At 37.2% G+C, this 12962-nt stretch overlaps 1 protein-coding gene across 2 annotated transcripts in view; it reads left to right on the top strand.

Annotated features, from left to right (window-relative positions):
* Positions 1 to 12962, top strand: part of CFAP95 (cilia and flagella associated protein 95) — a 135683-nt gene that overhangs the window by 20504 nt on the left and 102217 nt on the right. The window lies entirely within an intron of this gene.

The following is a 12962-nucleotide window of genomic DNA, read 5'->3' as shown; positions in this document are numbered from 1 at the left end:
TGCCAAGGTTGAGAAACCTTGATTTAAATGAAAGCACTTAGCACAGTGCCTGGCACTTGTTAAATGCTTAGTAAACATCCATTCACCCTTCTGGGTTGATCTCCTGGTTTTCATAACAGTTCACATAATTGGCAGTCCCCTAAACTCACTATGTATACCAAAGTTTCATTATAAGACATGCTTAAAAAAATCACTGTTTTAGTTTTTTCAATTGGCACGAGATGTGATAATTTATATATTTTACCCCTAAGTGTCTGTTATCAAACTATGTGGGTGTCAGTTAATGACACCTTAAACTTCCAAAAAGGTAGTATACATTTCTAAGGTTCTAGGATTCTATTTCCTATATTAGATCAGGATTTCTTACAATAGTGCCTGTGGACATGAAAAAATAACCTATTCATATGTTAGCTGACTTATTATCAACAATCACATAATCATTAATTCACTTTTCTCTTTCTTTGTCTTTAAAGGCCCTATCTCCAAATATAGTCACATTCTGAAGTACTAAGCTTTAGAGTTTCAACACATGAATTTGGGGAAAGACATAATTCAGCCCATAACACATATCAATTATACTTCTTTTTAAACTTTTTTTTGGTGGTTATTCTAGAGTTTGCAGTATACATTTACTACTAATCCAAGTCTATTTTCAAATAACATACTGCTTCAAGTACCTCATAACAGTGTATTCCCAGTTCCTTCCTCCTGTCCCCTATAATGTTGCTGTTATTCATTTCACTTATCTGTAAGTGATAATCACCTAATATACTGTTGCCATTATTATATTGAACAAACTGTTATCTGTTAGATCAAATAAGAATAAGAAAAAGATTTTATTTTACTCTTGTTACTTTTCTAAGGCTCCTACTTTACGTACATCTGAGTTTCTGACCTATATCATTTTTCTTCTCTACTTCTTCTACTTCTCCTTCACTTTTGAAAGATAATTTCTCTCACTACAGAATTCCTTTTTATTAAAAAAAATTTTTTTTAACATTTATGTATTATTGAGAGCCAGAGAGGGACAGAACGTGAGCAGGGGAGGGGCAGAGAGAGAGGGAGACACAGAATCCAAAGCAGGTTCCAGGCTCTGAGCTGGCAGCACAGAGCCCAACGCAGGTCTTGAATTCACAAATTGCGAGATCATGACCTGAGCCGAAGTCAGATGCTTACCTGACTGAGCCACCCAGGCGCCCCTCTGACTACAGAATTCTATAGATTGGTGGGTTTTTTTCAGTACTCTAAATATTTCACTTTACTCTCATCTTTCTTGCATGGTTTCTGAAGAGTAGTACAATGTAATTCTTATCATTGCTCCTCTAAGTTAAGGTAGGCTTCTTTCAGGATTTTGTCATTGTCTTTGATTCCCTACAGTTTGAATATGATATACCAAGATGTAAATTTTTTTTTATCCTGCATAGTGTTCTCTGAGCCTTCTGTATCTGTGGTTTGGTGTCTGTCATTAATTTTGAAAAATCCTCAGCCATTATTACTTCAAACCTATGTTCTGTTGTTCCTTCTTTCACTCTTTCTTCCCTTTCTGACATTCCCATTATGTGTATATTATACCTTTTGTAATTGTCCCACTGATCCACTATAACATTGCAACATTTTGAAATGTCCAAAAAATACTTCTTCTCAAGAATAAAAAAAGTCAAAAGCTGGATTCAGGAACCACAGTTCCACTTCATGTATTTATCCATTCATCCATTCAGCATGCATTTTTAATTGATTGTCGACTTTGTGTCAGTTCTCTAAGTGCCTTTATTTAATAACATGACCTTGTATGCATTATGTTCCCTTAAGTATCTCTCAGCAGCAACAACTTCATCACTTTGGGGATGAATGAGGAATTAATAATTCAGCTTTTTGTTCATTTCCAAGATTTAACAGAAACCAGTTGGAAGAAAAAAAACCATATAAAAGCCTGTAATGATATTTTCAGCTTTTCTATGGCAAGAAATACATGTACAATTGATGATATTATTATTTACTGTTATTGCATTTTGCTTTTGAAGGAGGAGTGACTGTGTGTGGTCATCAAAATCCATCAAAAAGTAAAAACTAAAAAGGAGTTTGTAACCAGTGCAGGTTACACACAGTTTTGTTTGTGGTGAAGAAATCCAGTGAAGGTGAAATATGTTCATATATTTTAATGATTTACCATTAAAAGGACCAATTTAAAGGAAGAATATGAATACCACCACAGATGGCTTAATTTTACCCCTTGAACATAGTTCTTTATGCCATATGGAGAATCGTGCTCATTCTTCAGTCTGTAATAATCCCAGCAAAAGGGAAGTCATAACAGGGACAATATGTATTAATAAAAAACACAGAGACAGAATTGCTAAATATTTTTGATTTACATACTTGGTTCCAAATTGCTACATTGGGAAAGCTTTTATCTATGAATATCCCTCCATGATGAGGGGTTAAGAAATAGTATGCCTAAGGATGGCTTTCCCTATGGTCAGGAAAAAGTAGACTACCTTTCTAGTTTTGAACTTTGAAAAAAAAGCTATATAAATTCTGGGGTATCTTGCTTTATGTGATAGAATATCTCAGAAAGGTCAGGTTGTCTATAACTTAGCATATAACATATATGCATATAACATAATGAAAAACATTTAAAATATACTGTGGGAGAACTAAAAACAACCTGTAATGAGTCCTTTTGTACTATAGGGAATTACTGATCATTTCTGTCCCTGTGGGCTTTGTTTTTTAAACTTCTAAAAGAAAATACAGGAAAAAATCTCCTTGACATTGGTCTTGGCAATGATTTTCTAGCTATGACACCTAAAGCACAAGTAACAAAAGCAAAATAGACAAGTGGGACTAGAAAGGAAACAATCAAAATGAAAAGACAACTTAGAATAGGAGAAAATATTTGCAAACCACATATTGAATAAGTGATTAATATCCAAAAAACATAAGGAAATCATACAATTTAATAACAACAAAAAATCCATTTTAAAAATGGGCAAAGGACTGAATAGACATTTTTCCAAAAGGAGATATTCAACAGGTACATGGAAAGGTGCTCAACATCACTATTAGGGAAATGCAAATCACAACCACAAAGAGATATCATCCCTCACCTGTTAGAATGGCTGTTATTAAAAAGACAAGACAAGAGTGCCTGAGTGGTTCAGTCAGATTAGCATCCAACTTCGACTCAGGTCATGATCTCATGGTGTGTGGGTTACAGCCCCACATCAGACTCTGTGCTGACACCTCAGAACCTGGAACCTGCTTCACATTCTGTCTCTCTCTCTCTCTCTGCCCCTCCCCTGGTTTTGCGTGCTCTCTCTCTCTCTCTCTTTTAAAAATAAATAAACACTAAACATAAAAAGACATGAGTACTAAAGAGAATGTGGAGAAAAGGCAGCTCTTGTACACTGTTGGGGGAATGCAAATTGGTACAGCTACTATGGAAAAGAGTATGGAGGTTCCTCAAAAAATTAAAAATAGAACTACCGTATGACCCACCAATTCCATTAATGGGTATATATACAAAGGAAATGAACTCACTGTCTCCAAGAGTCATCTGCACCTGTATGCTTACTGCAACATTATTTACAATAGCCAAGACGTGGAAATAACCTAAGTGTCCATTGGTGGATGAATGAACAAAATAGGGCATATATGTATATACAATGGAATATTATTCAGTCATAAAAAAGAAGGAAATCCTGCCATTAGTGACAACATGGATGCATCCCGAGGACATTATGCTAAATGGAATAAGTCAAAGACAGATACTGTATTATCTCATTTATATGTGGGTTCTAAAAAAAAAAAAAACTAATGTCCTGGAAACAGAATAGATTGGTGGTTGCTAAGGGTGGGAGAAATGGCTGGTGGTGGTGGAAGGGTACAAACTTTAAGTTCTAAGATGCTTAAGTTCTAGAGTGGTAACAGGCAGTATACATGGTAACTATAGTTAAATTTGAAAGTAGCCAAGAGAGTAGATTTTAAAAGTTCTCACTACATACACACAAACACAGATTGTAACTATATGAGGTACTAGACATGTTAACTAACTCTATTGTGGTAACCATTTTGTGTGTACACACACACACACACACACACACACACACACACACGTTCACACTCACACACACATACATACATAACTTTTGACTGTGTCGTTTGTCACCCTTCCCCTAAGAATGCTTTCTTATATATATTACCTTCATCTCTGGTTCCTTCTGTTCCTGACATAGTTTAGTGTTGTTACTTCTTTTTATGTCAGGTTTCTCCTCCTCTCTTTCCTTCTCCCTCTCCACACATATAACACACACATTAAAAGTCTGAAAAGACTCATGTACCCCCAAAATGTTAATAGCATTTTTTTCTGGGTGATATAAGGTAGATAATCAGTTTTTTTCCTTTTGTTTCTCTGTGTTCTCTAATATTTCAAAAATGGTTAAGTATTATATAATTGAACATAATTAAATTACAATGTTAAGGATATTAATGGAAATGTTTGGGAGGTTATTTTTTTAAGTTTATTTATTTTGAGACAGAGAGAGAGTACATGCACCAGTAGGGGATGTGCACAGACGGAGAGAGAATCCGAAGCAGGCTCTGCTGTTAGCACAGAGCCCCAGGCAGGGCTTGATCCTATGAACTGTGAGATCATGACCTGAGCCAAAACCAAGAGTCGAATGCTTAACCAAATGAGCCACCCAGGGAGCCCTGAAAGGTTATTTTCAATACTTGCCTTCCGTATTAGGCAGAATTCTTAGCGTATTTCTCCCTTTCTTGATGATGTTGATTACACAGGTCATACCTCCAGTCCAAGCCCTCTGCTAACCTCTACACAACTTCCAAAGTGATTTTTATAATACACAAAATATGACTGCCAATTATATGGTAAACAGCTTCCAAATTCTTGCTCATGACAGAAGGCTTCCATAGCCTGACCCAGCCTACTATGTCTGGACTTAATCCCCATTGTTAGACTCCACCAGGATTGCATAGAGAAATGAGAAGTTGGATCTTACAACCTTGAAGAGTTAGTTCACTGATTGTGAACTTAGCTCAGTAAATTGTGAACTTAGCTCTGGTTAGTTCATAAAACAGGAGCTACCATGACATTTCAGAATCCTGAGTAAATATGTCCACTAAGCAAACCTAATTTGGTTAAAATAGGGAAACTTAGAATTGCCCTGGGAAGAGGAGATAGGCATCAGGAAAATTAGTCTTGGAAAATAGGAGAAGGCCTTGGGGATAGTAATACCATTCCTACATCTGCAGGTGGAATGATGATTATAACCCATATTGTATGGAGTTTTTGAGTCTACACAGGCTTTTTATGCATAAATACTATCTCTTACCCATCTATTTAGCCTTCAAAACAACTCACTGAAATCTTATTTGTATTTCAATTCACGGATAAGGAATAAGACTCAAAGAAATGAAATTGCTGATTCAAGATTACACAGCAAATTTGACTTAGACTTCCGTCTGCCTCCAAATTCTATGATCACGGTGGATAGAACATCAGGGTTTACTCTTTGATCCAACATCAAGAAGGTGGATAAAAGAAGGATTCCAGGTTCTGGAACTGGCTCTTTTCCGGGCCACCATAAAGCAGCCTCTTTGAACTATCTTTGCTCCTTTATTGTGACAGAACCACAGCAAGGGGTCATTACTGTGTTTATCTTGTGCCCAGCACAGTGCAAAATGCTTTACATTATTAGTACTTTTAATCCTTGGCAACCCCATAAAGGGGCTGCCTTATTCTTCTCCATTATCTGAATGAGAACAGTGTGCCTCAGATAAGTGGCTTAGCCCAAAGCCACACAGTGAATTAGTGGCAGAGCTGGGACTTGAACCCAGGCCAACTTCTTGACAGAGCTCATGTTCTTCTGTTGAGCTTCACAATCCATTACATGCCTTCCTCTGGTTGGATGGAATGGTTAGAAGTTGTTTTTGGTTTTGGTTTTTTAAATCGGGGATAGCTATTTTTAGAATTTGGGGTGTCACACATCAGCTTTTTACAGGGCCTCTCCTCTTCTCTCTTTGCTCAAAGCCATACTGATTAAATGAAAGGGTATGATGACAACCTGTTCCTTCTCCCATTCTCCTCATTTCCCCAGTCTTACCTTCTTAGTGCTCAAATATTACCAATCAATAGAAATTGTTTTAAATCAAATATCATTTGGCTTTAGTATAAAATCCGAGAAAACAAGAATTCGATAGTAAAAGGAACAGTGGAGTAGAAACAATGCCAAAATTAGAATCTAAAAATCTGATTTCCAGCTCTTAATTCTGCCCCTTTCTAGCTTACATGTGTTTGATCAAGCCTTTTCAACTGGTTTGAGATATCTATTTTCTTAAACTTCAGTAGTCAGTGACAGTTTCCCCAGTGCCTCCCCTCACTGAACATAGGGAAGGTTAAACCAATCATCTTGGTCAATAATTCAGTAACAAGGAAAACAACCCTAAACACCAGTATCTTGAATTCTCTCACTTTTAAGTCATTTTCTAAGAAAACCCTCAGGGTAATGTATAAGAATATTTTAAGAATTTCATTAGTTTATCTCTGGAAAATTAAGTCCAACTGATCTAGTTTTGATTTTCAGGTTTTGATTTCTATTAGAGTATAGTTTTTCTTTAAATAGCAGCAGTGTACCAATCTCTTTATGTAAAAAGTGGGTATTTAAGACATGCTCAGAGGTAAGTGATTCTTGAGCCCCTTTCCCTTCCTTTCAGTCCATGAATTATAATTGTGACAGTTAAGTGGGTGTATACTCTTTACTGTTATGAGAGCCTTGGTTCCTGATTTCCCTGAAAATGCAAATTTTGAGAAAAAGCCATCCATATTTTCCTTGCTCAGTGTCCCCCACAGTTCTTTATTTCTGGTTCTAAATAGTGTCCGTGTTTCTTGCCATGGCAGATTATAGCTGGAATCACTTTGACCTTGGCCAGAGCAAACAGAAGATGAATGAGCCAGAGCTGATCCCTGGCTTCTGAATGATACAGCCAGCACAACATAGACAACATTCACCTTCCTCCATCAGAGCTTTTGCCCTGGGTCTCAATTCTTTCCTCCTGACTCTGATTTTATCCTACTTTGAATGGGCTGAGAGACTTCCTTTACATGTTGGTCTGGAATCTGGATGTGGTGGTTATTGGTATGGATGTAGTACCTGTGAGGGAGGATGGTGTTATCCAGGGAGAGGAGATAAATGTGAAAGAGAAGAACGCCACCAGAGGACTGTGTCCTGCATGAGAGACCTCATTTATCATGTCAACTGTAATGCACTGCCCCCAAATAATTTTCTTGTTGGTATTTGAAAGGTTTTCATTAGCTAAATACATAATTATACACATAAATGAAGTCTGACATTTACTATAAAATCAGAAGGCTTTGATCCTTGAAAAGAATGAGTGGACATACCTGATCTCGGATTGGGAAGTCTTTGTAAATGTGTCACCCAAAGCAGAAAATATAAAGACATAAGACTGATGGATTATATAAATACATATATATATCACATTAATCAAGTTTGAAAAATAAAAAAAGATACTTGGTAATCTGTGTGATATATAATCAATATTCTTAATACATAAATAGCCCATATATCAATAAGCAAATGTTGAACAATCCAATAGCTGTCCAATGAACATATTAGGTGTTATTGTTCAAAGAGAAATATTTTTTCAAAGAAGGAAAAGCATGATTTAGTTATTGTAATTAAAATGTATTTAATTCATAATTAAAATTGAAATATTGGAAGAAAACTAGTGAAGATAAGGAGGAGAGATTGCAGACTGACTGTTTCTTGTTGGAGTTCCAATTAATGGAGCTGATGGTCCAACTAGAATAAACTGTGTGGGGGTGCCTGGGTGGCTCAGTTGATTGAGCATCTGAATCTTGGTATCAGCTCAGGTCATGATCCCAGGTTGTGGGATCAAGCCCCACATTGGGCACTGGGCAGAGCATGGAGCCTGCTTAAGATTCTCTCTCACTCCCTCTGCCTCTGTCCTTCCCCACTCATGCTCTCTCTCAAAAAAAAAAAAAAAAAAGAATAAACTGTGTGAGTTCCACACTCAGTGGCATCAGTTATTCCTTAAGTTAGTGATAGTATAATAGAAAACCCGTAAGAAAACAAGTCAAAGAGTACATGGAGGTAAGCTATGTGTAATCCAACTTGTTCCACCTTAAAGGAAGGTCTGGGTACAGGTTTGGGAAAAGTGTGGAACACAGATTTTAATATGAAATTACAAGGGGGTGGTCTTGGGTTGTCGGTAAAATTTAAAAATCTTCTTGAAAATTCTTCTTGCAGCCCTATTGATTCTCCTGTTGATGTTGATGTGGTTAGTGCAAATAATGAATGTTTTGTGGATTTGTATTGTCTTCCCTGTTCTACTGAGTAGTCAGTGTGCTTGGATGAACCATATGGACTTGGAAATTATGGAGGGAATTCTCCTGAAGAAATGGGTCTTGTCAACTAATTTGAGATTCTAGTAATGATGTCAGTCTGTCAGCCTCCCTTTTTCTTCTTTTTTTATTTATTTTTTGCTGCCACCAAGAAGGGTTGAAATCTCCCAAAGGAGTTAACAAAGATAAAGAGTAGAACAGAGGAGAAAATGTTAATGTGAACTAACGTAGTCAAATAAATGCAATGTTAAGTAATAGCTCTTTGTCAAACAAATTGTCAAAGATTTTAAAAATCTGAATATTCAGTATTACCAGATACTATTTATTGATTGCCTGCCAAGATCCACCCCACCTCAACTTCTTCCTTACTGGTAGAATCCTCATGTTTACTCTAGGATAAAATCCAGACTGGTTTAAGACTTAGCTATTACTATTACTCTTCCTGGTAGTTCCATTCTCCTTATCAGTGACTTATTCAGGAGAGGGTATGTCACCAGTTTCTACCCAATGAGAACTGAAGTAAGTCTACTCTTGGTCTTCTGGGAAAGAGTTCCTCATTCTAGGAAGGAGACACCAGGAGATATACTCCATTTTTACATGTGGTTATGGTCTTGCTGGGATGTTTAACCTAGAACTGCTTCAGTTGTTTTATAATCCTGAGGGGAATCAACCTGAGGGCAAAGTAGAAGAATGACATTATTAAGCCATTTAATCAAGTGATCCTGAAAACTGCTCTACCATCGATCCTTTGTTAAATGAGATACGTTCCCAATCTAACTAGTTTCCATTTGGCTCTCTGTTCTTTTTGGCTGAATGCAGGCTGATACACCATATGCATATAAGAACTTTAGTTCACTGGGTGGCTCAGTCAGTTAAGTGGCCAACTTGGGCTCAGGTCATGATCTCGCGGTTTGTGCGTTCCAACCCTGAGTTGGGTTCTGTGCTGACAGCTCGGAGCCTGGAGCCTGCTTTGTATTCTTGACTCCCTCTCTCTGCCCATCCCCTGCTCACACTCTGTCTCTGTCTCTCTCAAAATAAATAAACATTAAAAAATGAAAAGAATATAACTTTAGTTCACTGCTGATGGGAATCAATTGGTTTAATATTTTCAGAGGGAAATTTGATGAAAATATAGAAAGATTTTGACCAAGCAAAGCTACTTTAGTAAGAAATTTTAATAATTATATATTAGCTTCAAGTTTATATATGGTAATATGGCTTATAATAATGAAAACTTGCAAAAACTTTATTTCCAGTGACACAATGATTAAATAGTTTTTAGACTATTCAACAATGCCATGCTTCTTTTCGTCAAATTTAAAAATATTTAAAAATCAAATAACTCCTTGGTTATACTTATGATTGTATGTGCACATGAGAAAAGTCTTTTACCACGAAGAAAATACGATTTTATTTGACTATGCATATGCCTCCCATTAATTTACTTCCAAAAAATGTTTCTGAAACATTTTTTGAGTGTCAACAATGTGCTAGGCATTCTACTAGGTTGCTAGAGATACAGTAGGTCAGTGCAAAATAAGTCATTGGACTCATAAAGATTACATTCTAGAGAAGACAATGACCAAGGAGACAAAGTTGTTTGGGTTTCCTAACAAAGGGGAAAAGTAGGATTGTGTGATGGAAAGTAAATGGGTTGGTGGTTGAAGCCAACATTAGTAGGGTAGTCAAGGAGGCTCTTTCTGAAGAGGGGCATGATGGATGAGAAGTACTGCTCATGCAAAAAAAAAAAAAAGAGTAATCAGGGGGTGGGACAGCAAAAACAATAGTTCCAATGTGAGAAAGAACTCAGTGTGCTTTAGAAGCAGAAACCATGTCAGTGTGGTTGGTGCAGAATGATGGGAATTGGTGAGAATTAGTGTTTCGTAGTGTGGAGAGGTAGACAGGATCCCACTCATGAGTAAAGGCTTGTAGGCCACATAAGGAGTTGTGATTTTATTCTAAGAGTCATAGGAAGCCATTAAATTATTTTAATTTGGAAGATGACACAATGTGACTCTTCATTCCCTGGCTACTGTGTACCGAATAGATGATAGGAACATGGAAAACAATTAAGAATCCATCATCATTTGAGAAAAGGGGACCAAATCAAGGTATATTTTGCAGGCAGGATGAATAGGTTTTCCTAATGGAGTGTATGTTGATGGTAGTGATTATGAGAGAAATAGCAAGACAAGTGTAAATCTCAAAATAGGTCATTAATTACATAAGTCTGAAGTTCAGGGATACAGTCCAGACTGGACAGTGTATCCAGAGGATGGTGCAAAGCATAGATTTACTTTTCTCATTTAGTCACCTACAACTCTGCTTGGAGTCCTTCCTAGATGAACACACAAGGATCAATTTTCATTTTTCTCATTGTTCTTTTCACCTCCACTCCAGCCCCCAGGCTTTCTTCTGTTACTCTTCTCCCCCCCCCTCCCCCGACAGGTGCCTGATCTATCCTGGAAGGGCTGGATTCTATCTATCTTCAGATTCTATCATTCTTCAGATTCTATCTATCACAGTTCTTGGGATGCATTGTGGTGAAATGTGGACAAGACAAATAAACCTTTCTTTTAGCAAAACCTTGGTATAGTGTTGCATTAACAGTTGGCAAGAGGAAGAAAGGGAAGAAAGGGCAAAGAGAGGAAAAATGACCTCCTTAAGTATGATATTCATACAAAGGCGATATGGGAAAATGAACGCATTCATGCACTGCTAGAGGGAGTATAAATTCTTACAACCTTTCTGGAGGGATTTTTGATTCAGAGATCAAGAGTCATATTGGGGCACCTGGGTGGCTTAGTTGGTTAAGCGTCCGACTTCAGCTCAAGTCATGATGTCACAGTTTGTGAGCTCCGCCCCAAGCTCAGAGCCTGGAACCTGCTTTGGATTCCGTGTCTCCCTCTCTCTCTTCCCCTCCCCCACTCGTGGCTCTGCCTCTCTCTCTCTAAAAAATAAACAAACATAGAAAAAAAGTTGTAAAGCTGTGCTTAGCTTTTTGATCCATAAAATTAATTTCTATGTTTAGTAATAGGATATTAATAGCAGTGTTCCTTATAATAACGTAAAATAGAAAACAATGAATTATTAACAGTAGGAGACATTGTGTGGACTACTCAAAACCTAAAAATGTTTTCCTGTCATTAACTTTTACATTGTAGAGTGTTTAATTATGTAGAAAAGTGTTAACATATTATTGAGTAGTTATGAAATGGTATATATGTTGTGATTATGTAACATCAACAAGACTGGAAATTTTTATATCAAAATAATAACAGTGGTGTTGGTATTAAGTGACCTCCCTTCTTTACTCCTTTCTTTCTTTTCTTCCTTCCTTATTTCTTTTTCTTTCTTATTTTCTACAATATACATATAAGATAGGAAAATCTTAAGGTTAAAAAAAGAATCACTGATACTTGAATGGTGAATCACAAATTGACAGATTGGGAGCTCTATTATAGATGATGACGTGAATATTAGCAACCATGATTAATACCAAAAAGGGAATTGGCAATGCAAAGAGAGAATTAGACATTCATATTTAGCAAATAACTGTTTTATCTAATGTACCCTCTGAAATATTTGTTGACATATTTAGGTCTCAAATGATTGAAAATGGACATCTGGACTGTGTTAAGGTTCCACTTAGAGGCAAACGTGACTGTGGTCCGTGTGCAGTGGGAATGAAGGAGAACAGCATTCAGATGGAAATGTCTTGGAAGCCCAGAGGAGCCTGTGTCGATTTGCTTTTTCCCTTAGTTCAAGAGCACTCAGAACTTAATGGTCTTAAAAGGCTTCCCTCAGGGCAAAGGTGTTGGCTTCGGTTTTTCCTTCCACTAATCCCTCTGCTTGTAGAAGCTGCAAGTGCACATTGGAAGGTAGAGACAAACCATATGGCGTATTTTGGAGTCCCATGAGATGCACAGCATTACTCTATATGTCCCCGCCTCCTCGCCTTTCTTATGCTGCTCTCTCTGCCTATATTGCCCTTTCACTTCTAAATGGTACCAGGTTAAGAAATACTACCACAAGCAGTCATTTATTTATAAATTCTAGGCTGGGACAGAAAACAAAAATCTTTATATTCAATTCCAAAATATATAACAGTTACCTACCCAGTCTGAGATGTGGGGTGTGCATGACCATTGTATTGACAGAGTCATTGTAAGTTCAGACTGACAGACCACCCACATGCTCTTTGGGCACATCAAGTAGGGTTTAATTCTCTAAAGGGTATGCAAGGAAGTCAGCACAGTCATGATAGACATCACAGAGGTCAGCAATATCATTCAGGCCAGATGGAGATTCTAGCTTCTGAAATCCTCACCACTGCGTACATAGTTACAGATGATAAGACCCAAGGGAGAATCTTATCAGTCCTTCTGGGGGAGTTAATAGTCTTTCTCTTTATATCTAAACTTAAATGCGTAACACTGGATCAGTTCTCTAAGCAGAGTAGCCTGGGGATGTGCTGGGGACCACTTCTTTGACACCAGAAGCACCTCATTAAGCTCAGCTTTGTACTGGAACTCAACAAAGACCAACCAAATGAGAA

Source organism: Prionailurus viverrinus, chromosome D4, assembly GCF_022837055.1.
Source record: "Prionailurus viverrinus isolate Anna chromosome D4, UM_Priviv_1.0, whole genome shotgun sequence".
In the NCBI taxonomy this organism is placed as follows: Eukaryota; Metazoa; Chordata; class Mammalia; order Carnivora; family Felidae; genus Prionailurus; species Prionailurus viverrinus.
The sequence above is the reverse complement of the archived record's forward strand: the minus strand, read 5'-3'. Positions and strand labels throughout refer to the sequence as shown.